Here is a 26,263-nt window from a genome sequence, read left to right as displayed (position 1 = left end):
AAGCCAGTTAGCCCCTAACTTTACAGTTTTAAGACACACCATTAAACACACCTGAATATAATAAACTGAAAGATCAAAAGGCAAAATAATTTTAAGTTTCTTATTTGCTACGTTTGATAGCACTTATTATGCTTTAGCTCGGTCATTATAGATACTACAGTGATAGTGACCCTAAGCCCTACACACGTATTTAAAAATAGAAATGACAGCATCTCTCTCTTTCTTCCCAGCCTATAATCGCTTGATATTTTTGTATGGGTGGACGAGAGCACGTGGGTCAGAAATTCATTGAGAGAAAGCCAAGTCATAGGGTTGAGTTTTGCGAGTAGTTCTGAATGCAGTCATTATGTCTTGCAGGAGTCCAGTAACTCACATCCAGCGCCTGTAAAAATTGTCACAGTAGTCATGAGTAAGGCTAACATTTAGTCATGGGTATTTTTAGTAAAAGTCATGGACAGGTCACAGGCAATAAACAAAAATTCAGAGCCCCATGTCGTGTCCATGACTTGTACTATATACCCATGACTACATCTTGGGTGTTTTGGGGGGCTCCGGGGTGCCCACTGGTGTTTCGGGGGCAGCGGCCCAGGACAACCACTGTTGCTGGGGGGTGGGGGGGCAGCAGCAGGGCTGGCCCTGGACTGTCACTGTTGCTGTGCAGGGGGAGTGATAGGGCTGGCCCTGAGGCGTCACTGTTGCTGCAGGGGTTGGGGGGGAGGAGTGGGGTCATGTGCACCAGCAGGCTACAGAAGTCACGTAATCCATGACTTCTGTGACAGACTCGCAGCCTTAGTCATGAGCCTCTCTTTTTTTGGGGTTGGGGTGGGGAGGGAGAGATTGCTGGTTCCACTGAAATATAGCAGTCTTGGAGGTCATGGAGGAAGAGACAAATCTGTTGGATAACCAAGGCCAGTCCCGGAGAAGACAATTAATATCAGACCAGAACTTGAAGCGGACTCTGCAATCAATGAAGATTCAATGCAGAGAGCAGAGCACTGGAGTAATTTGCTCATGACCATCTGCATTGCTCAGATGGTATAAAATGCAGCAATTTATCTAAGTGAAACCTTTTCAGGTTGTGGAACTTTATTCCTACATAAAAGTTGTAATGACCAGGTTTGGAAGTCAAACTCTTATAGAGTCGCTACCCGTCCAGGTCTTACCCGGACAGTCCGGTTTTTGGCTTCTGTGTTCGGATGCCATTTAGGGTTGCCAGGTGCCCGGACATTCCAGTCGAAAACCAGGCACCCGGCAACCCTAAAACCAAACCAAAAAGTCCAGTTACCACAAGGTGGGGAGAGGGGCCAGGTCATTAACCCATGCCAGACCCTGCTCAGATAGGACCGCCTCCTACATGTAGGTAGGCTCCTTGAGACGATCCTGCAAGTGACAGGGGGACGGAGGGAGGGAAAGGAACGAGCAATGGGGACAGGACCTTGGGGAAAGAGATGGAGCAGAGGCGGGGCCTCCAGGGTCCCATTACAAGCAACTAGAAAGGTGGCAACCCTAATATGGATTATTGTGTCCAGGACTGTACCCAACAGGATATAGTACAATGCCTCAGTGAAGCAAAAACCAAGATGAAGAATAACTGGATAAAGATTGGTCCAGGCAAGACAAAAGGTGAAATTATCCAGTAAGCAGAAGTATTGTAAGGTATCAGCCTGCAAGGAGAAACACAAAGGCATCTGCCCCAGGGTCAAAGTTGTACACACAAAATCCTGCGCCACTCTCCATTGCTCCTAGATGTGCCAGTGAATTAATATTCGTGAAGTATAAAAATTGGTACAAAATTGAAAGCACATGGTAGCTGTGAGATTTATGCATTCAGGTATTTATTCTCAGCCACGTTTAGTAAATAAAAATTAAAGGTTTTACTGAAATCATCGTAAATTTTTTACAAGTGGAATATGCTGAGAAATTCTTAGTTAGACACACTAAATACAAGTAAATGCCTATTCAAGTAGTGATATTTGTATCTAAAATGTGTTGAATATTCAAGACAGAACACTTACCATTTATAGCACATAGATATTATGGTGATAACTGTTCCACCTAACACCTAAATGTACTTACATTTAGCCTGGCAACAGCCCTGTTGGGTGCTACAGGTTAAGAACTGAACCAAAATTTCAAGGAAGGGAAACTGAAATTAAGGGTAAAATCCCCAATAAAGTCAGAATGTCATTTTGTGTGATTTATCCACAGCCACAGAGAGCATCAATGGCAGGGCTGCAGTTAGAACCCAAGACTTCAAGCTTAAAGCACTAGACCTTCTCCAGAAGAGAAGACATTCTACCATCTGTTAACAAAGATCTTACTGAAAAATGATGATTCTGCAGTTTACAGAATACATTTCTACCATGAAACTTGAGCTACAGGGGAAATGAAAAACATGAGCTGATCTTTAAATCTGGGGAACCTCAGAAATTCTAAATGGAGCATGCCATATGATTGGTATTCAGGGATTTACAAAGAATAATTGACTCTAAATGATCTAGTTGTGCATTAGGAAACACATTATTACAATGCCTAGTTATCACTGTAACCCCCATCCTCCTCCCTCCCCCCTTCCTTTCCATTGTTTGTTACATACATTTCTTGGAGTTTGTCTTTAATTAGATTTTAAGCCCTTTGGCACAATGTGACAGGGTCTGCTCTATTCACCACTCAATGGCACCTATTTGTGGCTCATCTAGGGAATTAGCTCTGCAATCTGGTTGGATGCTCCTTCCTGCAGTTACTCAATCTATCATTCCACTCTCTCACTTTGCAGCCTCATGCTCCTGGAGCTGCTGCGCTTTCCTCTTCATAGCTTAGCCCTCAAGCCAACTCACATCAAAGTTCCCGCCCCCTTCTGAGGTATCGCAAGCCCTTTGGGGCAAACCGTCCCAGGCAGTCCACTCCCCACTGCCCGATCTGTGCCACTCCCCCAGTGGCTGGTAGGGGAACCGAGGCCCACCCTCTATACTGGGCTCCAGTCCAGGGACCCTCAACCCAACAGCTTTTACTCTCCCAGCCCTTACTGCTCCTTCCCTGTATTACTCCCCTGTCATAAATATAAAGGAAAGGGTAACCACCTTTCTGTATACAGTGCTATAAAATCCCTCCTGGCCAGAGGCAAAACCCTTTTTACCTGTAAAGGGTTAAGAAGCTCAGGTAACCTGGCTGGCACCTGACCCAAAATGACCAATGAGGGGACAAAATACTTTGAAATCTGGAGTGGGGGGAAAAGGCTTGTCTTCTGTCTGTGCAGGGCCAGCTCTAGGATTTTTGCTGCCCCAAGCAAAACAATTTTTTGTGCCCCCTGCCCCCCCCACTCCGCCCTTTCCCCAAATCCCCAGCCCCGCCTCCTCCCCCAGCATGCTGCATTTCCCACCCCCATTGCTTCCTGGAGCTCCCCCCCCACAACCGCCCACCCTAGCTCAGCTCCACTCTGCTTCTCCCCCCCCCGCCCCCCAGGCGAGCAGGCGGAGCGGAGGTGAGCAAGGTTGGGGGGAGTGCAGAAAGTAACTGCTCCCTGCCCCAGATTGCCTCCGCTCCACCACTGCCGCCTCCCCCGAGCGCACCGCCACTCGGCTTCTCCCCCCTCCCTCCCAGGCTTGCCGCGCGCTAAACAGCCGTTTAGCGCACAGCAAGCCTGGGAGGGAAGGGAGAGAAGCGGAGCGGCGGCGCACTCAGGGGAGCAGGCGGAGGCAAGCTGGAGCGGCGGGGGCATATTTCTAGGGATGGCATGGCTGGCACCGGTATGGCTGGCACCAGAATGCCGCCCCTAGACACGTGCCACCCCAAGCACCTGCTTGTTTTGCTGGTGCCTAGAGCTGGCCCTGTGTCTGTGTGATACCTTTGCTGGGAACAGATCAAGGATGCAAGCCCTCTAGCTCCTGTAAAGTTGGAAAGTAATCTAGCTAGAAAATGCATTAGGTTTTCTTTGTTTTGGCTTCTGAAATTCGCTGTGCTGGAGGAAATCTGTATTCCCATTTTTTTGTCTTTTTGTAACTTAAGGTTTTGCCGAGAGGGATTCTCTATGTTTTGAATCAGACTGCTTGTAAGATTCCATTCTGATCTTACAGAGTTATTCTCTTATCTTTTTTTTTGTCCTTCTAATAAAGTTCTGTTTTTTAAGAATCTGACTGGGTTTTTTAAAAATCCAAGGCTGGTTTGTGCTCATCTTGTTTATTCTCAAGCCTCCCCAGGAAAGGTGGTGTAACGGCTTGGGGGGATATTTTGGGGAAATAGGAACTCCAAGTGGTCCTTTCCCTGATTCTTTGTTAACTCACTTGGTGGTGGCAGTGTTTACATAATCCAAGGGCAAAAACTTTGTGCTTTGGGGAAGTTTTAACCTAAGCTGGTAACAATAAGCATAGGGGGTCTTTCATGCGGGTCCCCACATCTGTACCCTAGAGGTCAGAGTGGGGAAGGAACCCTGACAATTTTCCTGCTCTTCACCCTTGCATCAGAAACTTTGACTGTAGGTTTCTTCCCCCAGCCTGCCAAACTTCCTCTATTTATAGATCCTGCACAGTGCCCAGCTCCTACCCCAGCTGGATTTCACCTGCAATTAGGCCCTAGCACTTCCTAGGTTTCCTACAGGTGCAGCTTAAGGTTAATTGGCCTCATTTACCCCTTCAGGCCTTGTGTGGGGTGGGCAGGAACATTCCTTTGCTCTGCACTAGAGATCTCTGGGTGCTACTGCAGTATAAAGTGTCATGTTTGCGATCAGCTTGCTGTGCCAGTGACACTGCATTGTTTGAAGTGCTGTAGGGGAAACCTGAATTTGAAGTAAAGTAAAAACTCACTCTGGTTCAGGAAAAAAAAAAAAAGCATTAGGCAAGTGATTTGCTTTATCTGCAGGGGTGGGACTGTAGTAATAAAAAAGTTTTGGCTAACCCATGGACCGACAAATGCCAGCCTCTGAAATGACTAAAACCAAAGAAATATAGCTTTGCAAGGAATTGTGACAGAGGATTTAACGTCTGTCAGTTCATTTATTTATTTTTTATTACTTTCTCTTACCCTAACTTAAGAAGGATTACATTTTAGGTATCTGCATGTTCATCAGAGATGGAAACTGAGGCCTTGTCTACACCAGAGAGGGTTTGTTGGTATAGCTATACCAGCAAAGCCTCCAAGTGTACATGCAAATTAGAGCAAGAGAGCTTATAAAACAGTTCTCTGAATGAAAGAAGGTATACTGGCAAAAGCACTCTTTTGCCAGTGTAACTGTATTACACTAGGGCTTTTCCAGGTATAAAAAAGTGTTGTTAAAGAAGAACCTAACACCCCTCTATGTGACATTACTATACCATCCAGAATGTCTATCGTATACCAGACCTGGCTCTATCCAGCTAGAGGGCATGAGCTAGCTCTTATAGAAATGAACAATGAGAGATCAGATTTAAAAAAATGGAAGTTTCCTGGGTTTTTGACATACCAGCCCAGAAGACAAGGCAGCTGTGGAAAACTTCCAGATGGATTTAGGAGACAGATACATGGTGTTCCTCCCAAATATTACTGCTAATTAAATACTATTAAGTATAAGCATTAATGAAACCATGGACTCTAATACCTGAGATGCACATGACAAGAAAGGCATTGCTAGATACGCAAGTTACAGAGAAGAGAGACTCGAAAAACAGGTCCTGGGAAAAGGGAGTTAGCATCTAAACAGCAAGAAATGCTGACAGACTTATTACAAAACGAGAAATAAAGGAAAGGATGGCATTTAGGAATGTAAGCTATTCACTCTTCTTTTTATCCCTCTGTAATTAGCCAACTCAATGAGGCATTCTCAGTCTAAGAGAAATAAGGCCCCACGCCAGAACAGGTTAAGCAGGGGAGCAGGTAAGGTCAAGTGACAGAGGAAAGGGGGCAAAGAGGAGCAAACGGAGGCAGGATCTTGGTGGGGGAAAGGGCGGCGCGAGGGCAGGGGCTCGGGAGGGGGCAGGTTGTGGGGGGAGGGACCATGGTTCAGGCACCTGTGGGCCCCGCCACTTTCAGGGCACTTCCACTGCTCCTGCCCCGCACTCAAAATTGGTATTTTTCTGCTTGTCTATCAATCCAGGGAATGTTCTGGGCATCAATGGGTAGAATCCTATGGAAAAGTGGAGGGATGATATTGAACATACAGTGCCCCTGGCATCTCATTAACAGATTCTGCTGTCTATAGAGCAAAGAACTGGTTGGTGGCACCAATTAACACCTTCCATATACCACCACCATCCCATATCAGTTCTGCCCATCAGCCCAATGGGTATTAAAACATTGACCCTGAGTGACTTACTCCCACACAGAATGAAAAGAAATAACTGATTACAAAGTGTGGGAGTAAGGGTGAAATGGAGGGCTACAAGGAGCCCCTAGCATAAAGGATGGAGGAAGAGAGATCAATACACAGAGCCCCTGGAAAGAGGGAGGAGGTGGAAGAGTTGCAGTGAATCCCTGAAATATAGGGGGTTGGGAAGGTAGCACATGGGGTGGTGGGGGAGGGGAGAGAGATGGGGAGGGCTACAGAAGCTATAAAGTATGTAACCATCTAGTGCAGTTTATGAAAAGTATAAATGCAGATAACTAATTTAATTCACTTTTCCCTTTGCTTACTACATCTTGTTACTGTTGCACAAGTAATTTCCCGAGAGAATAAAAGAGAACACCATAACTTCTAAAGGAGATGTGCTGATGGCTAAAGAGTTTATAGAATTTATACTCCCAATCCATTTCAGTCAAAGGATACGAACAGAGTAGTTACCACCGAAGGAGCTGTTTGGCCATTAGGCTGCAGCAAATAACCAGGGGAGAAGCCAGAAGATGAAGAAAACAATAGTTTTGCAGTGTTCATCACATGAGTGGAGGAAAGAATTGATTAGAGATTATTTTACAAGCTTTACTTACATGAAGTGGTGGGGTTCTCTTTGGAAATTCCATCATTAATGGCTATTGCACTTCAAGTACCCATTTACAACAAGAACCAACTACCACCCTCTTTCTCCTAGTCAAACTAGGCAACAAGTTCTACAAAATGGGATGTAAAAATGGTGACTACAGTATGGTTTGGACAGATGAATGTCACAAAAGCTTAATATGTATCCCACAAAATTACCCTATAAAACGTCACTATAAATTAGATTGGGACTGGCTCTGTTCGCAAATAAACATATTAAAAGGCTGCATAATTAGGCCCAGGAGACAAGAAACTGAAAAAGGAGGTCCCTCAGAAAAAGTATTGTTTAATAGATTACATTTTAAGCTAAACAGAGAATATTTTTTTAAAAAATCAAAATCTTAAAGACACCAAGGAAGTTAAATCTGTGAGTGGCAAAAATTCACATACACAGCTTCATCTAATCTATGCAAGACAGTAATTATACAGTGTTAGAGTCTACCCATTATGCATAACAAAATGCAAAACCAAAAAAAGGAAAAAAGGATATGCCACCAACTAGGAAAACAACAGATTTATGCATGAGATTGTTATTGTTTCTCAGTGACACAGTATGGCTAAAAATACTATTTCTTTCTTGTTCCTAACATAGATCACTAACAGGGTCTAATATCTAGTTTCCTCGGTTATTCTTGCACAACTATTAGAATTCTACTCACTCAGTAAAGCCATAAGAAGATAGTGAAGAATTCTCATTAGGTTTGCTGGATTGTACTTGAGAATTTCTTCTTTCCTAATAATACAACCATCTTTCCTGTCAAGATAAGATACCCATTGATTTAAGAATGATTTAGGACTTTTAGCTACTGCTAGAAACTTCTTGTTTGCTGCTTTGGTTTTTATTATTATAAAAAGATGCCAATTGAGCCTTTCTAAATCACTTTGGTAAGTGTTGTTCATTAACCTGACCTGGATGTAAGGAAGACAAGAGTAGTCCTTTGGTCAGGATAACCTAGGGTCTGGTGAAGCTGTGCTATGAGAGGAACAAGAACAGCCAAGCATGAGGAGAAGGGTTTAGATTGGAGTCCGTTTTAAGCTTTCATATATATATTATATACATAAAATTCTACTCAGACCTCATATAAAATCCATATATACAATCTTTGCTCAGATTTTTAACAGCTTTCAAGGTGAGAATCACTGTAGCTATTTTTCCTCTTACCAAAGAGTGGCTTTTCCTTTTGAATATAAAAATACACATTGAAAGCAAGTCCTAAGATAGTAGGGTTTTTTTTTTTAAATTAAAAACTGTTTTTATATGCAGTTTGTTGAATTAGAAAAAAATCTTAAATCTCTTATTTATTAAGCCAAAAGCTTCACTGAGATATTCTTCAAGACCCAGGATGTTAAATATATTCCATTTTCTCTATTTGCATCTATTTCTTCAACTATTCAGAATGCTAGTGAGTTTAGAAAAAACCCACCTGTCTGCTCACAGGATGAGTTTGGTTTTTTTTTGTTTTTTTTTTTTGCGGGGGGGGGGGGAAATATATGCATGACAAGTTACATGATAGTATGAAATACTGTTACTGGTAGCTGAAGTATTTTTCCACTGCAGGCTGTCAGACTGCAATAATTCTATTAGTACTTTTAAGGCTTGAAACATCTTCTGTTGAATGCTGTGAGTCACAGTTTTAATGACAGTGTTTGATGTTCTGTAGCTATGCAGCTTATGCAAGAGAATACTATTTGCATTAAATACCCAGATTTAGAAGCCACCTTTTCTTAGTCATTGCTCATAGTGAACAGCAGCTAGTAGTAAAAAAGAACAGGTATATATTCCCTGCATGCATTCTATCATTGCTTTATAAGAATTCTAGTTTGCTACCTATTAGATGAAATGCACAGAAGACTTTTTGTTGTTGTTGGTTTATGCATGCATTAAACTTAAAATCTCCATTTCTGCAAACAGGAAAATATGACAATTAACTTTTAGTAAAAGTTTACAGTATGCTTTAATTACATAGGCAATTTTTTAGAAGTTTTAAATGGACAATGTTCTTCCCCCTCCCTTCCTCTACTCACAAAAGAGGCACTGAAGTATTTTAAAATGAGAAACATAGCCCCCAGAAGTAAGGGAAGTAAAAGTCTGACAAGCCCAGTTTATAGACTGGAACCACCACAAAAAACAAAAACAAAACACCAAGGATAATGAGTTTGTGGTATCAAATACAAATACTTTGTATCATCTCTCCCCTCTTATTGCCAGTTCTATTCTCCTAAGGAAAGAAATTGAAATAATCAAGATTCCTGCTCGTAGCATGAGAAATTTATCATCTTCAGTCTCCTGCAGGCTCATAAGAGCCAAAGATGGTGCAACAGAGACACTAACCCAGACAATCAAGTAACAACTGAAGGCGGCTTTAGCCTATGTTTTGCACGTGTAAAGGGATTGGGGGGAGGGGGGGGGGAATTGTGCTATCAATGAAATACTTTAAATTCAATTGTTCTTAAAAGGGGTGGGAGAAGTCTCATTTTGTGCTTTTCAGTTCTGACAGTGCCCCATTATTTATGTACTGTTCTTTGTCTTTTTCCTCAAAGGTAATTACAGCCAGGGAGTTTGGCAGGGAATTGCTCAGGGCTGCCTCTACCAAACCAGTAAATGAAACTCTTGTACGGATGCCATTGTGCTAATAATTTGGTTTCACTAAACTCAATTTGAAGAACTGGGGATTTGACCCTTCATCCTACATTTATTTAACAGGGTGTCTGAACTGGTTCTTGCATAAACTAATGACAAATAGGATTAAGAAAAATATATGAAAAGGTCAAAATTCCAACTTCCTATCTAGAATTTAGATTGTAATCAGTCCTCCTCTGCATTACCCTGTAAGGGATGAATATTAGCAAGTGATATTCCTATTTCCACCCTGCTCCAGAACAGTCATCACATGATGTAGATGTTGAAATTTACCACCTACGTTTCAACCATAAAACAGGCTCCAACCCAAAACCTCCCCACACTTGACTGTTCTTATTCCTCTCATAGGCCTGCTTAACCAGATTCTACGTTATCCTGACCAAAGGACTACTCCTGCCTTCCTTATATCCAAGTCAGGTTAATGAGCAATGCCTACCAAAGTGAGTTAGGAGGGCTCAATTGGCATCTTCCTACAGGATTTCAACACCTGCTCAGAAATCATCAACAGAAGAATGAATCATCCTGTTTCAATGAAGAGACAAAAGTCCATGTACCCTCATTTTAAGAAAAAACAGTGAAAAATCTGTGGATTGAGAGAATAGCATTGACATCCTCTTTGTGAGAGCCTCAGGTCACAGCAATCTTGTAAAATCTAATACAAGGGCCTGGATTAGAGTTCACACAAGAATCACATCTTTGCAAGATTCTACATAAGGAGCCTATTTGATTAGAAGGAAGCTGCACTTGCAACAGAGAGTAAGACATACATGTTCATAGCACTATATACTGCCCGGCTGTTCTGCAGATAGAACTTTTGCCAAACATTGTTGTACTCAGAGTGTCTGTCTCCAACTAGAAGATGACAGTCTCCAGTAGACTGGTGTAATCTCAAGACAGATGAAACAGTGTGACATTAGGTTGTTATTCCTCAAGAGAATAAACTTTCATTTTAAAAATATGTAATTCTCTTTGATAGGAATGACGACACATTTTTCACTTGACTGTCTAAAGAGAGCTTTCCCTCCTTTTGATCACATAAAACTAATCCTCTTTTTTGTTCACATAAAAGCAGGCTTCTACCTTTCCTTCCCCTGCAAGAAGAGGATGTCCTCAAAGTACAAACATCTCTCCTAATGCAAGAGTTTTAAATAAGTTCAATTAACTTGAAAAATATATTAGTCCAACTTGTAGTGGTTAATAGAAATTTCCCCTGGTGAGTTTATTACTTAGCTTAATTTTTGCAAAATTTTACTTCATTTTCCAAAAAATGATGCAGTACTGTCTTTATAGGTCTGCAGGCAGACAGTTCTAGTGACTCAGATGCTGCTGTATATTTGGTAAATAGCAGCACAGTGAAACAGATTTTTGTCAGTTTCACTGCTGCTATTCAGAACAAGATTTCATCAGAAAATACCAATTTGAAACCAAAATGTTTCACAGAAGCCTATTAAGTTCAAACAAACTTATGTTGAATCACAGGCAGAGTTCCATCAGAAACCTACCTGTTTTTTTGACAGCTTGCTTAGAAGGCTGCTGGGGCCTATGGTATCCTGGGTTCATGGCATGGATTAGAGCTTCCAGCCCACAGTCAGCTGGCTCCCCACTGCCAAATGGTGTGTCTAGGCGTCGGGGCGGGGGGAGGAGAGAACAAAAACAAAAAGACACACCACTTTTACTCAAGGGTAGGCAGTGACAAAAAAGTGACAAGAATGTCAAGTTCACTCAGCAGCTGCCAGGCTCTTCAGAGATTTTTTTTGTTTCAAAAACACCATATATTCCCACAATGAAAGTTTTCCAGAATTTACAATTCAAGGGAAATTTTGAAATATTTCATTTTGGTCTAAATCAGAACAAAACCAAATTTTGAAATTTCCCACAAATAGGAAATTCTGAGTTCTGGGCAGCTGTATTCAGAACACTGCTGGCAGCGGCAAAAGTGGCTAGAATCAGGATATGAGCAACAGCATAGCTATCCACAGGTGGGTGTAAGAAGAAAAACCCTGACCAAAAACATGTACAATATGATAAAACTACATCATCATCTTCAATGGATGGGAAAATTCTACTAAGAGCTGGAAAATGACAAACACAATTTGTTGAAAGAAAATGTTAGCAAAAGATTATAATTTTCTCCCATAGGGTACATTAAAACAAACATTTCACCTACAGTTCTCATGTTTCTGTGAAATACACTTTTAACTCAAGGCTTCCATATATGTGCCCAGTTCAAAATCATCCATCTGTCAAAAGACCTTATACTGAAGAAAAGTATATTTGGACCAAAAATTAAAATGTATCTCCTCAGCTAATGTCATCTTAAAAAGAACCAGTAAATGACATCACGGTGTTGCCAACTCTCATGATTTATTGTGATTATTGTTACACCTGGTGCTTTTCTTAAATTCCAGTTCTTGGAGTCAAGCAATTACATGAAAATCACTGCTTCCATTTTAAAAAACTAAGTTTCTAACACTCATGGTTGCAAAAGAAAGCTTTAAAACATGAACCCTAAAAGGCTCAAAATCAGAGTATACATAAAAAGAATCCATCATTTATTTTTTACTTCTCATGATTCTGGGGGGCTTGACTCATGACTTCTGACTACTTGGGGTTGGCAATACTACCAACTGTAGAATTTTATTGTAGTTTTTTAAATACAAGTTTGTCCTCATCAAACCTATTCTTAAAATCCAAGCAACAGTAGCCTAATCTTGCCTCAAGCACGCAATTAAAGCAGTTCAACAAATGCAATTATTTAGCCACCATTCTTTCAAAAAATCGAAGCAAGCAAAGATCAAATGCACAGGATAATTTAGTCATCTTAATAATGCATAGGTTCTGTTTACTGCATATTAACCAGAATGAAGGGATATTCCCAAGTCATGCACAGGGCCGGCTCCAGGCACCAGCAAACCAAGCAGGTGCCTGGAGCGGCAAATGTAAAGGGGCGGCAGGACATCAGGCTCTGGGGCGGCAATCCGCCCTCGGCGGTGGCGGGAATTCAGCGGCTGCTCCGTCACAGTTCATTTTGCACTCAGCAGCAGTTCGGCGGCGGGGACACGACTCTTCTTCAGCAGCCATGCCATCACTCCGCCTCCACGTTGGGCTGCAAGGGTGGGGTTTTTTTGGGTTTTTTTGCCGCTTGGGACGGCAAAAATGCTGGAGCCAGCCCTGGTCATACAGAAACTAGCGCCAGCTTCATTTTACTACTTTGGGCAGCACTTTGATTGTTCTGGATTCATCCAGTTGAACTCATTTGGTATTATGTACGTTATGTGGAAGTTTACAATGTGTCAATTTAAATTTAGAATTCAAAAGGAGTGTTTTTAATAACTGCCAGATTTCTTTCCATTTCAAACCCAGTAATTTAAAATTATGATTATTAATCTAGAAGTAGAAACCAAAATAGAATCAAGTTTTCCAGTAAGTTAGACCATGTGTAAATCCCTCATTTAAAATGTATATATTTTACATAATGTAAAAATAATTGACCATATTTCATCCAATTGTTTAACTTTTTTTTTTTAAATCAGAATTGTGTTTAAAATTAACTAGATTTAGGGTGACCAGATGTCCTGTTTTTATAGGGACAGTCCTGTTTTTTTAGGACTTTTTCTTATATAGGCACCTATTACCCCCCACCCCCATCCCATTTTTTCACAGTTGCTATTTGGTCACCCTAACTAAGATTCCCCTTAAAACTGAATTTCTTCAAACATCTTCAGCTGTCAGTTTTATTTTATTTCAAAACATATATTCACTAATTTGGTTGTGACCAAGAGATATCACCCTTTATTGATACAGATAGGTCTTTAATGTAAAGAAGTACAAAACTCATTGCCTTTTTACATATTACAAAAGGACACAGAGCAAGAGGTATAGTAGTGTAGCAGTACCCCCCCCCCCACACAGAGCCTAAAGGAGCTTTTTTGGGGGTGGGGGAGAAGAGAATCAGTAGAGAAGTGAATTTATTTTATCTGGAAGCTAGAAGAATGGGGTACCTTCACATTAATCAGACACACCCACTAGCCAGAGATTGATATAAAATATATAGCCTTATCCCATCCCTCCCAAGCAAGGTCCAGGTACTGCATTCAGGCAGGATTACCAACATCTCTCTTCCCAGCAGCTGGGAGCTAGGGCTAAGTTGCTCAGAGGATGCACTTGAACCTTACTGATGAAATCCCTTTATTTTTAAAATAACCTATCACTAACAGACCTTTGGCTTGAAGGTGCTTGTATACTAAAAACAGGCCTTAATTTCCGTAAGCTACCTTAGACAACCAGGACAGTATGAGAGTGATAGCATACCTGCACCCTCTTGTCCAGGACAGGGTTGAATGGATCCTGCCACCCTAGCTACAGGTACACCTCTTCCGAGAATGTTAGAATCACTGTCTCGCATTTTCCTAGGCATACATCAAGTCCAAAAGGGACACCCTTAGCCATTTTTTCCACAAAATGGAGAAATATTAGATCATCCCTGGAAGAAATTATCTTTTCCTCCTCCTCAGTATGTACATGCTACTTGATGAAAAGCCAGCATTATTCTCTGCATCTAGAAAACAGTCCTGTTTGTGTTCTTCAGCAAACTCCCCTTACCTCCAGCAAGCACTGCAGTATGCTGTCACAAAGCAATGTTTTGACAACTGCCATGAAGAGCTCAAATGTAGGAAGGCCTAAGGTGACACCAAGAACAGAATCAGAAAACATCTTCCTCTCTCACACTCCTATATCAATTTGCAGCCTACAATTGTTGGACTCCACAGCGGTACTGGATGTCCAAACAGGCTTCACAGTGGGAATTCCCACTTGCAGCTGCAAGTTGCCAGAAGAGTGTACCCAATCCTAACAGACTCAGGTATGACCACAGCTTCCAAGGCTTGATTATTGCAACTTATATCTAGAAATGAAGCCCAGCACCTGGAAAAGGCTTCAACTTGTACAAAACAATTGTCCCATCTGCATAGGTGGCCAGGAGCACAGGTGTGTGAGCACATAATCCTGGTGCTCTGCACTGACCTCCCCAGAGTCCAGTTTGAGGTCACTGAACTGACATTTAAAATCCTACATGGGACTATTCCTATCTGCTTCAGAGATTGCCTCACCTCTGCAACCATGAGGGACCTACATTCAGTGGAACCACAAACATATTCGCTAATGGGGCTTATATGAACACAACAAAACCTTCATTGGTCCTGGACTAATTATGAAACTCACACCATGAGGAGATATAAATACTATAACATGGAGCCTTACTGGTTTGAGAACTCATTTCTCCTCCTTTCCCCTCCCACTGCCCACAAACGTTCTCATGACTTCACACATACTTCTCAGCCTGTGAGCAAAATAGAAAAATAACTAAAAAGTGATCTAAGAGACAGTTTTGTTATTTCTGTTAATAAATATTAGAAAAGCATTCAGATATTCTGGTGATGGCAGCTGTGTGAATCACACAGACAAAGGACAGGGGAGGGATAGCTCAGTGGTTTGAGCACTGGCCTGCTAAACCCAGGGTTTTGAGCAGGGCTGGCTCCAGCGTTTTTGCCACCCCAAGCAGCAAAAAAACCAAAACCTTGCCGCTGAACACAAGGCGGAGCCATGGTACGGCCACCGAACTGCCGCTTGCAACCAAAGAGTCGTCGCATCCCCGCCGCCGAATTGACACCAAGCACAAATGCGCTGTGGCGGAGCGGCCGCCGAATTCCCGCTGCTGCCGAGGACAGATTGCTGCCCCAGAGTCCAACCACCTGCTGCCCCTTTACATTTGCTGCCCCAGGCACCTGCTTGGGTCGCTGGTGCCTGGAGCCAGCCCTGGTTGCGAGTTCAATCCTTGAGGGGGCCATTTAGGGATCTGGGGCAAAAATTGGGGATTGGTCCTGCTTTGAGAAGGGAGTTGGACTAGATGACCTCCTGAGGTCCCTTCCAACCCTGATATTCTATTAAATGAGATAAGACTACCGTGTCACACAGCATCACAACCAATAATGGCCCTTACCATTTGTGTTCTCTTCCTAGGAGTACCTTCTCTGCTGCATTAACTTGAGTGATAGCACCCAATGCTGAGTACCTAGGTTAACCTAGCTCAGGTGTGAGCAGCCACACTTCAAAGCCATGCTAGAGTTACAGCACCAGAGAGGGTATAGTACTCACCCACGTGTCAGTAGAGTAATTTGGCTAGGGTCTTTGTTCTGCAGTACTCTGAAGTGCTATATGATTCTTGCCCAATGAATTATGGGAGAACTTGTCTGTCCTTTTGGCACATGGGGAGAATTGTGGAAAGGCAGTGTAAGATTATCAGCACTTGAGTGATTTAGTATCCTCACTTCAAAATGGGCAGGTTACCCCAGAAACTTCTAGTGGTCAAAAGTTCTTTGTTGCTGGACCCCGCAAGCTGGGGTGGGTGGAGGTTGTGTTGTCTCTTTCGTCTGTTCACAGTGACCTCAGGAGCTAGAAATCCACTAAAGTTGTATTTATCCCTCCTCTTCCCCCTCTCCCCAACAAAAACTTAAATGTTTTTGTAAGAAGGATAGCCAGCTTCTCCAGAAAGGACCTGAAGAGAATAAGGAAATTTCTCTTTCCTCCACTGAGCTAAGGAATGAGTCCTAACTACACTCCCTTGTGTCACCTTTGCACCTAGCCCTCCTTATTCCAAAGGCACCCAAACACTCAGGAGACATTTTCTTTCATTATCACAGTATGAAGAGTCAGACAGAGCATCCCAAACCTGCAAGACAGAATGCAGAAGGGAAAGGAAGGGGGGACAATCCCAAACACTAGCACTGCAAAAATACATCATGCCCTTATATAGTTCCTTTCATTAGGGAAGCTAAGTACTTATAAAGATGAGCTGTATATATTTTACAGATAAAATACTGAGGCCCAGACAAACTGACTTGACCAAGATCACATAGCAAATCAGTGGCAGAAAAATAACCCAGGCTGACAGACAGTTTTTATTACTTGCAGCATTACCTCAAAATTAGTCCAAGTTTACACAAAAATAAAGGTGGGGGGGGGCTATTTGGAAACACCATATTCAAGATTTTAAAAGTAGACTCCTTTCCAAATCTTGGTCCCTATCATCCAAGGGCATGGAAGAAAACAATCCCTTACCCTTTAGTGAAACTATACCTTCATTTTGGTTATTATAATATTTTGAAGGAATAACCAAAACAAGGTGCAATACAGCTCAGATCTAGGAATATTCATTTTTAAAAATAAATTAAACAAGATCAAGAGAGACTTTTCTAAGAAGTGTGTCTGAAGGACTGCATCAGTAGCCAAGGAGATGATTGTGCAAAGTGGATATGGTCATCATTAAACCTGACTAATTGGTATTTTAACTAGAAGAAATTAGCAAGTCTTGACAAAATATCTTTTCCAATAGAAATGATATTTTGCAGGGCATATGGTTTTTATTTTTAGACATGAGTCATACAACAATGTAAGTTATTAGAAATTTTATATTTTTCTCAAATACCAAATGGCATTTTATCTGGAGGTACAGTGCTGATATTTTTATTTAGTTCTTGGACTATTAATACTATGTATGTATAATTATGTATTGTGGAAAAAATATAAATACTTTCAAATCACTAGCACAAAACATAGGTATTTTTGGTATTCAGCATATACATGCACACAGTTTTTATTAAACAAACACAAAAGTCTTGACAGAGACAAATTTACCCTGAAAGCATGGATTGGAAAATTACCCCATGTGAACAGCACATCCAGACTTTTCTATTCTACATTGTCTTCTTTCAGTCAAATCTTTCAGAATCCCACGGTCATGAAGGAATAGAAGTAAGCCATAGGACAACTGTATTTGGAAATTTTAACAACTCCACTATCTCAGTCTCTAGTTTTCGCCACAGAAGCCATTACATCCAAAACTGAGGGGGGAGGAGAACACGGGAGAAACAAGACAGTATATGATTTGTGAAAAAAAATCACTCTAACCTCAACACACACTAGTTAATCCCATCCAAGCAACAAACAGAGTTACTGATCCTTTTATTATATTTCAAGTACTACTTTTCCTTTATGCACCAGTCTCTCCTCTGATTCTACTTACATATATTCTTTCTTAATCCAAACCTACAGTTCTGTTTTGTCCAGTATTTTCAAATAGATTTTCGTGCTTAATTTTTGAAACAAGACTTAGCTAATATAAATACTTCAGTCAGTGTGACTCCCTGAGGATCTGGCACACTGAATGGGTACCTCTAAGAGCCTGCTTAAAAGCCAGGGAATAGCAGACCCTGTGGATGCATGACAGCTTTGGGAAGAACTACAATTCAGATCAATCCCTGCTCTCCAGGATCTTAGGGAGCCACCAGCTGTAATTACTCTGAGCCAGCACCCTATGAGGGGAATGGACAGTTTTAGCACACACACTGAACTCCAGTCTTGGGCCAAAAGCAGATTCGCAGTATGAAGTTTTCCCAAACCCTACACCACCACCCAATGCCACAGGTATCGTTCCTTGAATGAGGCAGTACTGGCCAAAGAAAAGTGATCCTCCTAAACCATAAATGACTGGTACCCTATTACAACACTAGTTATTCTTAGTCTTCATTTTGTTTGTTTGGTATGGAACAGTAGTAAAAATTTGGTACATACCCACCATCTTGCCAAAAAAAAGTTATATACTGTATATATAATAAGAGATAGTACACATTAGAACTAGTAGTATGAGCAATGTTAGCAAGATGGAGGACAAATTATGAGAAACCGAAAGGAGCCTGAAAGAATTGGTTATTGGCTGACTGATTGGACTAAATTATATTACTTGGCTTATAATCGGGCGATAGATGGAATGCATATCTCAGTCTTGGCTCCCAACTATCTTGTGACAGACATCATCAACCAAAAGGGCTACTTCTCCATGGTCTTGAAGGCGCTGGAGACTCACTAGAGCCATTTCACTGACCTAAATGTGGGGTCGTCAGGGAAGGTGCATGATGCACCATCTTTAGGAACACTGGACTTTATAGAAAGCTGCATACTGGGATTTTCTTTCGAGAACAGAAGATTCCAATGGGGGAATGTGGAAATACCTATAGTGATCCTTGGAGACCCCACCTACCCTTTGTTCCTGTGGCTCAGGAAACCCTAACACCAGGAACCTGGACAGCAGCCAGGAGCGCTTCAACAACAGGCTCACCAGGTGCCAAAAGATTACTGAATGTGCCTTTGGCTGATTAAAAGGTCACTGGTGCTGTCTTTTTGGCCGGTTAAACCTCAATGAGGAAAATATTTTGGTAGTCATTGCGACCTGCTTTACTCTGCATAATATCTGCAAATCGAAGGGGAAAAGTTTTCCTGCTGAGGCTGCTCAGCTGGCTGCTGATTTTGAGCAGCCAGATACAAGGGAAATTAGAGGGGCATAGTGGGAGGCTATTCAAATCAGGGAGGCTTTCAAGGAGCATTTTGACAATGATTCCCAGTAATGTGCCTTTATGTGATGCATTCGGCCAGGCAATGTTTACTTGTCGCCTTGAATTACCCCGTAGCACTAGCTTCTTGAGCATTAATTAAATTGCAAGGAGCAAATATTCCCACCTTTAGCCACTGTTTTAGCACTGTGTGATATATGTGCATATGTCACAAATACAGACTCATTTTATTTCAAAGACTCATGTTTAATAACAGGATAAAACACAAACTTTTGGTCAAACGGGACATGACAAAGAGGACCAGTTTCGTGTTAAGGTCTCTCACAGCTGGGCGTAACTCCAGCTTTCGTTGGGAAACCAGTCCCTAGGTGTGGAGTGCATGGGGTACTGTGAGGGACCAAGAACATGTGAGGACTGTGGTGGGGGAGTTTGTGGAGGGCATGGACTGGAGTGTTGTAGTGGCTGAAAGGGGAGTCGGACACAGATTTGCTCAGATTGCAGGCTAATGAGAGAGAGTTCAACGTCTCTCTCTGGCCCTCTAGGAGCTTTATCATCTGATTCTGCCCGTGTCCTCTCCTGGCTATCCAACCTGAGTCTTTCGTGGATTGTGAAACAAAAAGCATGGAGGGAGACTATTTGCTGCATCTGTTGACTGCTGCACTTCGCAAAACATATCCTCCTTTTTCCTCCTGAGTCGGCACCTTATCTGATGGAGGTGCTCCACCAGTGTAGAGGAGTGGGTCCCCAAGGGCTCATCTGTAGAAACCAAAGGAACAATTAACAGACACTATTTTGAGTGCACTCAAAGGCGTGAATCTCACAAATTAAACATACTACTTTCTCACTGTCCCTTGGCTAGCAAACAGATAAGCATGATTCCCGACTATGGTGAGTTTGCGAGGAGGGGACAGTGGACAAGGGAGAATAGGCAAGAAGGGGCAAAAAGAGACAAAGGGTGGTTTGCGAAGGGGAACGACATTGCACCCCATAATGCTTTATAGAAATATGCTTATGAGTGTAAATATGACGTAACTGGAATATGTTTTATGCTAGATATGCCATGTAACATATCTTTGCAAAGGTTATGATCTACTGAATATATTCATCCTATTTGTATACATGTATCATTTTTATATCTGAAGTTATAAGCGTTGGCTCTATGCTTGATTGAAAGTGTTTGCTGTAGGAAGCACATAAAGCAGATTTGGTCAACATAGTGTGAAGGGGTTATTCAAGTAATTGGGAGTACTTAACTAACAATGGACTTTGGGAGACACCAATCCACATCTGAGCTGTCCTAGGAAAGTTCAAACCAACATGTAAATAATAGCGTCGGCCTGCAAAAAGCTGAATCATTCATAGACATGGGACTTGCACAGGTGGCTAGAGACTATCTTGTGGTTGTGATTTTGCACATGAGAACAAAGGGGTTTCCACCCACAAGAGAATATAAAAGACCGTGGAAACTCCTCCATTTGGTCTTCAGCTGGCTAAAAAGATAGCCTCTCCACCCCAAAGAGATGCCTGAAATAAACTGGAACAAAGGACAGTAACTACGGGAGTGTGAGGGATTGCTGGACCCAGACTAGGAAGGAGTCTAGTCTGCGAAAGAAGCTTATTGGAACATCTGAGAGTGAGATTTACCTGTATTTAGTTTCCTACTGTATTAGGCTTAGACTTGCGTGTTTTTGTTTTATTTTGCTTGGTAATTTACTTTGTTCTGTCTGTTATTACTTGGAACCACTTAAATCCTACATTTTATATTTAATAAAAATCACTTTTTGCTTATTAATTGACCTAGAGCAAGTAATTAATTCCTGGGGAAGCAAACAGCTGTGCATATCTCTCTATCACTGTTATAGAGGGCAAACAATTTATGAGTTTACCCTGTATAAGCTTTATACAGAGTAAAAACGGATTTATTTGGGGTTTGGACCCCATTGGGAAGTGGGTATCTGGTTGCTGAAGACAGAAGCACTTAAGCTGTTTTCAGTTAAGCCTGCAGCTTTTGGGGGCCGTGGTTCAGACCTAGGTCTGTGTTCACAACAAGCAAGCATGTCTGGCTCAACAAGACAGTGTACTGAATTCCCAAGCTGCCAAGGAAAACAGGCTCAGAGGTAGTCTCAGCACATCAGGTGGCAGTCCCAAGGGGGGTCTATGTGATCCAACCTGTCACAGGGGGCTACTATAAGCAGCTAGGGAGCCAATTCTGAATATTGGTACCCTTTTCCACAGACTAGGGTAATTAAACCAGCTCTCAATCCTAAAGATAACAGAGGATGCAAGGGTGCATTTCCTGCATGCATGCGATTTCAACCAGTTCCATCTGCCACTTGCTGGGTGCTGCTCTGGTCCCTGAAGAAAATTACTGGGTGGTACGGCCAAGTTTCCTACAGCAAGGGGAGAAACAAGGCAGCCATCCAGAGGAACCTTCAGCAGAGGATAGCAGAATACCTATAGGAAAGTTTCCTAGAGCTCTCTATGGAGGATTCCAAGGACATCCCCATGTACATTAACAAACTTTTCCACTGTGGCCCCACTGAACAGGCTCTGTTGCTGATTTCTGAACTTTATCCCTCCTGTACCATATAACAAAGTAAACAAGAGCTCAATCTCCTCTCACCATGCAGTATCAAAGCAAAATGAGCACTTACTGGAGCTGCCCTCTCCTGCATCCTGCGCACCAGAGCACTGGGAGTAGCTAGACCCCTCTGGAGTGTAGAAGAGGTCCTGACTTGCTATGCCACCAGATGAACCTGCAGCGTGCTCTACATCACCCTCCAGTTCCACTTCCTCATCCACCGCTTCCTCATCTGGGTTGAATCTGCTGGCTGCTGCCTTCAGTCCCTCAAAAGTATCTACAGGACTCATGGCAGCAGAGGTGGGGTTGCCGCCGAGGATGGCATGCAGCTCCTTATAGGAAAGGAATGTCTTCGACGCTGCACCAGAGTGACAGCTGGCCTCTCTTGCCTTCCAATATACCTGCCTGAGCTCCTTGATTTTAGGAGGACACTGCTGCATGTCCCTCTCGTGCCCCTTCGCGTGCATCAGCAGTAGGTATTGAAATTCTTATGGCTGGTGTGAAGCTGCAATTGCACAGCCTCCTCTTCCCATATACTCGACAGATCCAACATCTCTGGGGTGCTCCACACACGAGAGTGTCTGCTGTGAGGATGCTGTGTGAACCGTGTACACTGAGCAAACGGGAAGAGGAATTTCAAAAATTCTCAAGCCTTTAAACAGGGGGAGGGGCACATACCCGTGTACCTTCAGTGCAGCGGAGTTCGAACTGCTGACCAAAGCAATTGTGATGGGCATTGTGAGATACCTCCTGGAGGCCAATTAGAGTGACATAACCAACCAACCAACGTGTCTACACTGATGCTGCACCACTCTACCTATGCTGCAAAAAGCTCTATGCTGCTCATAGAGGTGGTTTTACTATGTTGGCATAGCAGGGGAGTTACATTAGCAGGATGAGCATTTCAGTGTATATACCTCCACTGTTTTGTCAAAGAAAGCTGACTTTTGTTGATAAAACTGTGCAGTGTAAACAAGGCCTCAGTATCAACTCTTGATTTCTATCAGGAAGGAAAAAACTGTCATTGAAGTTCAATGTATCAGTTAATTAGTGTGTGAGGCTGGTACACAAAGTAAAACATGAAGGCAAGTATATAGACACCAGTACACAGAAGTGTGATATGGAATATCAACAGAAATCTGTACACTTCAAATGCAGTTTAGAACTCCTTATTTTACTGTAATGCCTTGACTCATTTTGCCTGCTGTCCTTAAATCAAACAAACACTTTTATCTTGTAACATATAAAGCCACATGTAATGTTTTATAACTAAACAGCACATTTTCACCAGGCAGTGAACAGTCTGAATTCTTGAGTGGTGTTGCTTCAGCGCATTCTGCGAAAGGTGGTGTTTCATCATACTGATCAAGAAAGAAGATTTCAAGAATGTTGATTGGCTGTTGAACCTATGCAATTTTTCTTGCATTATTTTGATTGAGGCATTTCCAACAGGAAATACCATATATTCTAGACGTTTTTAAAGTGAGCAGGACTACATACACACCTGCATTTTACACGGTTTAAAACTGAATTGTTTATATATTTTTAAAAATATCTCAGAAGTCCTTTGAAAGAAGTGCAACAATATGAGAATTTGGCCCATATCTCTCTGCATGTCAATGTAGCATACCCCAACACGCAAACTTACATCATATTTAAAAATAAAGTAAAAAAATCTCACACACCCCCACTTGAGTAACTAAAATTCAGAGTAAAATTCTGCAAACTAAAATTAACAGAATTTATGTTAATAAAGGCTACTTACATGACTAATGGGTTGTAGGCTTCAGCTCCTAGAGAAAAAGACTTGCCACTAACAGTAATACAAATCAAAACAAAAATAACTACTAGTTTCTCTGTGGTAGAGGTCAGTGCAGTGTATCTAAAGACTCCAACCCTGCTGAAGAACGCTATGGGTGTCAATATGATGCCACATGATAGAATTTTTGTTTTTAGAAAAACCTACCTACAAAATTACACACCAAAAAATATGTTAAAAGAACATCAAGATTGTAAAGTCAAGCACTCAAAATTTAGGAAATGACAGAATTAAGTTTGCCTGTGAAACCTTAATTTGGTCCCCTTGTGCGTATGCATTGTAATACAGTTTGAATTACGTGGTCACATACTATTTTTCCACAGGAACTCGCCCTCATTCAGAGCCCAAAGAGAAGACCTGCTCTGGGAATAAATTGGGGAGCCATACATTTCCCATGTGATGCTAGGAAAGTTACTTAACCCACACTTTTCACAGCTGGTCAGTGTTCCTTGTTTTACAGATTTCTTCCTTGGGGTCTGATCTATAGAAGTGCTGAGCACTCACAGCTACAACTGAAATAAATGGGTGCTATGATTTGAAGATATGAAGTACTATACAATGGAAATATTCTGGAAAAAAAATCAGGTCCCAGGCATTTCAGATTGGGTATTCAAAAATATTGGAAACTTCTGATCTGTGCGTCACTTCGCTGCCTATAGAGTGGGGATACCACCACCACCTCATCTCACAGGACTATTGTGAAATACTGTAAATTAACGTTTGTGACGCACTCGGATACTGTAGTGATGAGCACCACAGAAAATCGTGAGGCAATTATTCAAACTTTGATCCAAAGACAGAATTCAGTGTGCAGTAAATAAGGCTTGGAGCCACTCACTGATAAAGGAGGAAAAAACAAAATATTGAATATTCAGAATTCTTTGAGGGTGTCAACAAGTATGTGGATAAGGGTGATGGTTGATATAGTGTACTTGGATTTTCAGAAAGCTTTTGACAAGGTCCCTCACCAAAGGCTCTTACGAAACTACATACTCATGGTATAACAGGGAAGGTACTTCATCAGTCAGTAACTGGTTAAAAGTTAGGGGAAAAAAGGGTAGGTATAAATAGTCAGTTTTCACAATGGAGAGAGAAAAGTAGTGGTGTCCCTTATGACTCTGTACTGGAACCTGTGCTGTCATGAATGACCCGGAAAAGGGAGTGAACAGTGATGTGGCAAAGTTTGCAGAGGATTCAAAATTATTCGAAGTAATTAAATACAAAGCTGACTGTGAAGAGTTACAGGGTGATCTCACAAAACTGGGTGACTGTGCCACAACATGGCAGATGAAATTCAACATTGGTAAGTACAAAGTAATGTTTATTGAAAAAAAAATCCCAATTACAGTTATAGATTGATGGGCTCTAAATTAGCAGTTACCACTCAAGAAAGACTGGAGTCACCGTGGATAGTTCTCTGAAAATGTCAGCTCAATGCACAGCAGTGGTCAAAAAAACTAACAGAACTTTAGGAACTACTAGGAAAGGGATAGAAAAATAAGACAAGATATTATATTGCCACTATATAAGTCTATGGTGCGCCCACACCTTGAATACTGTGTCCAGTTCTGGTCACCCCATCTCCAAAAGGATACAGTGGAACTGGAAAAGGTTCAGTGCATTGGGGTATAGAACAGCTTCCGTATGAGGAGGACTAAAAAGACTTGGTCTGTTCATCTTAGAAAATAGATAACTAAGAGGGGATATGATAGAGGTCTATAAAAATCATGAATGGTGTGGAAAAAGTGAACGGCAAAGTGGTATTTACTCTCTCCCACAATACAAAAAACAGATGAAACTAATAAGGCCGCAGGTTTAATACAAGCAAGAGGAAGAAGTTTTTCACACAATGCATAATTCATCTGTGGAATTCATTGCTATGGGATGTTATGATGGCCAAAAAGTATAACCGAGTTCAAAAAAGTATTAGGTAAATTCATAGAGGATACATCCATCCAACGAAGATGGTCAGGAATGCAATCCCATGCTCAGGGTGACCCTAGCCCTCTGACTACCAGAAGCCTGAAGGGGAAAACATGGGTGGAACACTTCAACTCCCTTGTTTGGTACACTCCCCTTGAAGACCTGGTACTGGCCACTGTCTGAGATGGTACACTGAGCTAGATGGACCATTGCTCTGACTCAGTATGGCAGTTCTTATATCTTACTGAACAGGTGCTCATTAAGGGAGCCCAGCCATTCTGTGCATTGAAGAGGCAGAGATCCAGTTACAAAAAAAATTATATATTGTGTATGTATGTCTGTATGTGTGTGTATATAGTATGTACGCACACACACACACACACACAGTATGCACACAGTAAATTAAAGACTACCATATGCATATGCAGGAAGGGGTCAAATAAAGGTTACACAGATATCCTTAATTCTGGTATTTTCTACTTCTTGAGTGCTTGACTTTGAGGTTGTAATGTTCTTTTATTGTAGGTTTGTGTGTGTAATATTTTGTATGTATTCGGAGCTATGCTCTACATAATAATTCATTTTATAAATTCTCTGTTGACATGCAATCTTGATGCCATGAAATTTTATCTCCATACAGATAAAATACTAGACGGATTTTTGTTGTTTTAAATGTAACAGAATTTCATTAACTTAAAAGGAGAAGCACAATTTTTGAAGTGAAACACTAAATATACCTGCTCCTTGGATAGGACGGTTCACTAGTGACAAAAGAGATAATGCAGCTTTCTTAACTGACCATGAAGATTACCTCTGTGGTAAACTGGCTCTTCACTAATATTCCCTAGATAGGGCACACAACATTTCAGTGCAATGGTGTAAACAGACAAGAACATAAGAGGCTTACAGAATCCATTAACCTATCTGGGAGTGGCCAATGATAACTTTCTCTGTG

The 26,263-nt window shown here is 41.7% G+C and overlaps 1 protein-coding gene across 2 annotated transcripts in view; it reads right to left on the bottom strand.

Moving 5' to 3' along the window:
• CDKL5 (cyclin dependent kinase like 5) overlaps window positions 1-26,263 on the bottom strand; it is a 208,359-nt gene that overhangs the window by 142,345 nt on the left and 39,751 nt on the right. For both annotated transcript variants that reach the window (XM_084650302.1, XM_084650303.1), the window contains exon 2: window positions 11,084-11,200. The gene's annotated coding sequence lies outside the window, so the exon portion shown is untranslated. The remainder of the gene's footprint in view (window positions 1-11,083; window positions 11,201-26,263) is intronic.

Source organism: Lepidochelys olivacea (genome assembly GCF_965140295.1).
Source record: "Lepidochelys olivacea isolate rLepOli2 genome assembly, chromosome: 1".
Classification (NCBI taxonomy): Eukaryota; Metazoa; Chordata; order Testudines; family Cheloniidae; genus Lepidochelys; species Lepidochelys olivacea.
Note: the sequence above shows the minus strand (reverse complement) of the source record. Positions and strands in the feature narration are given on the sequence as shown.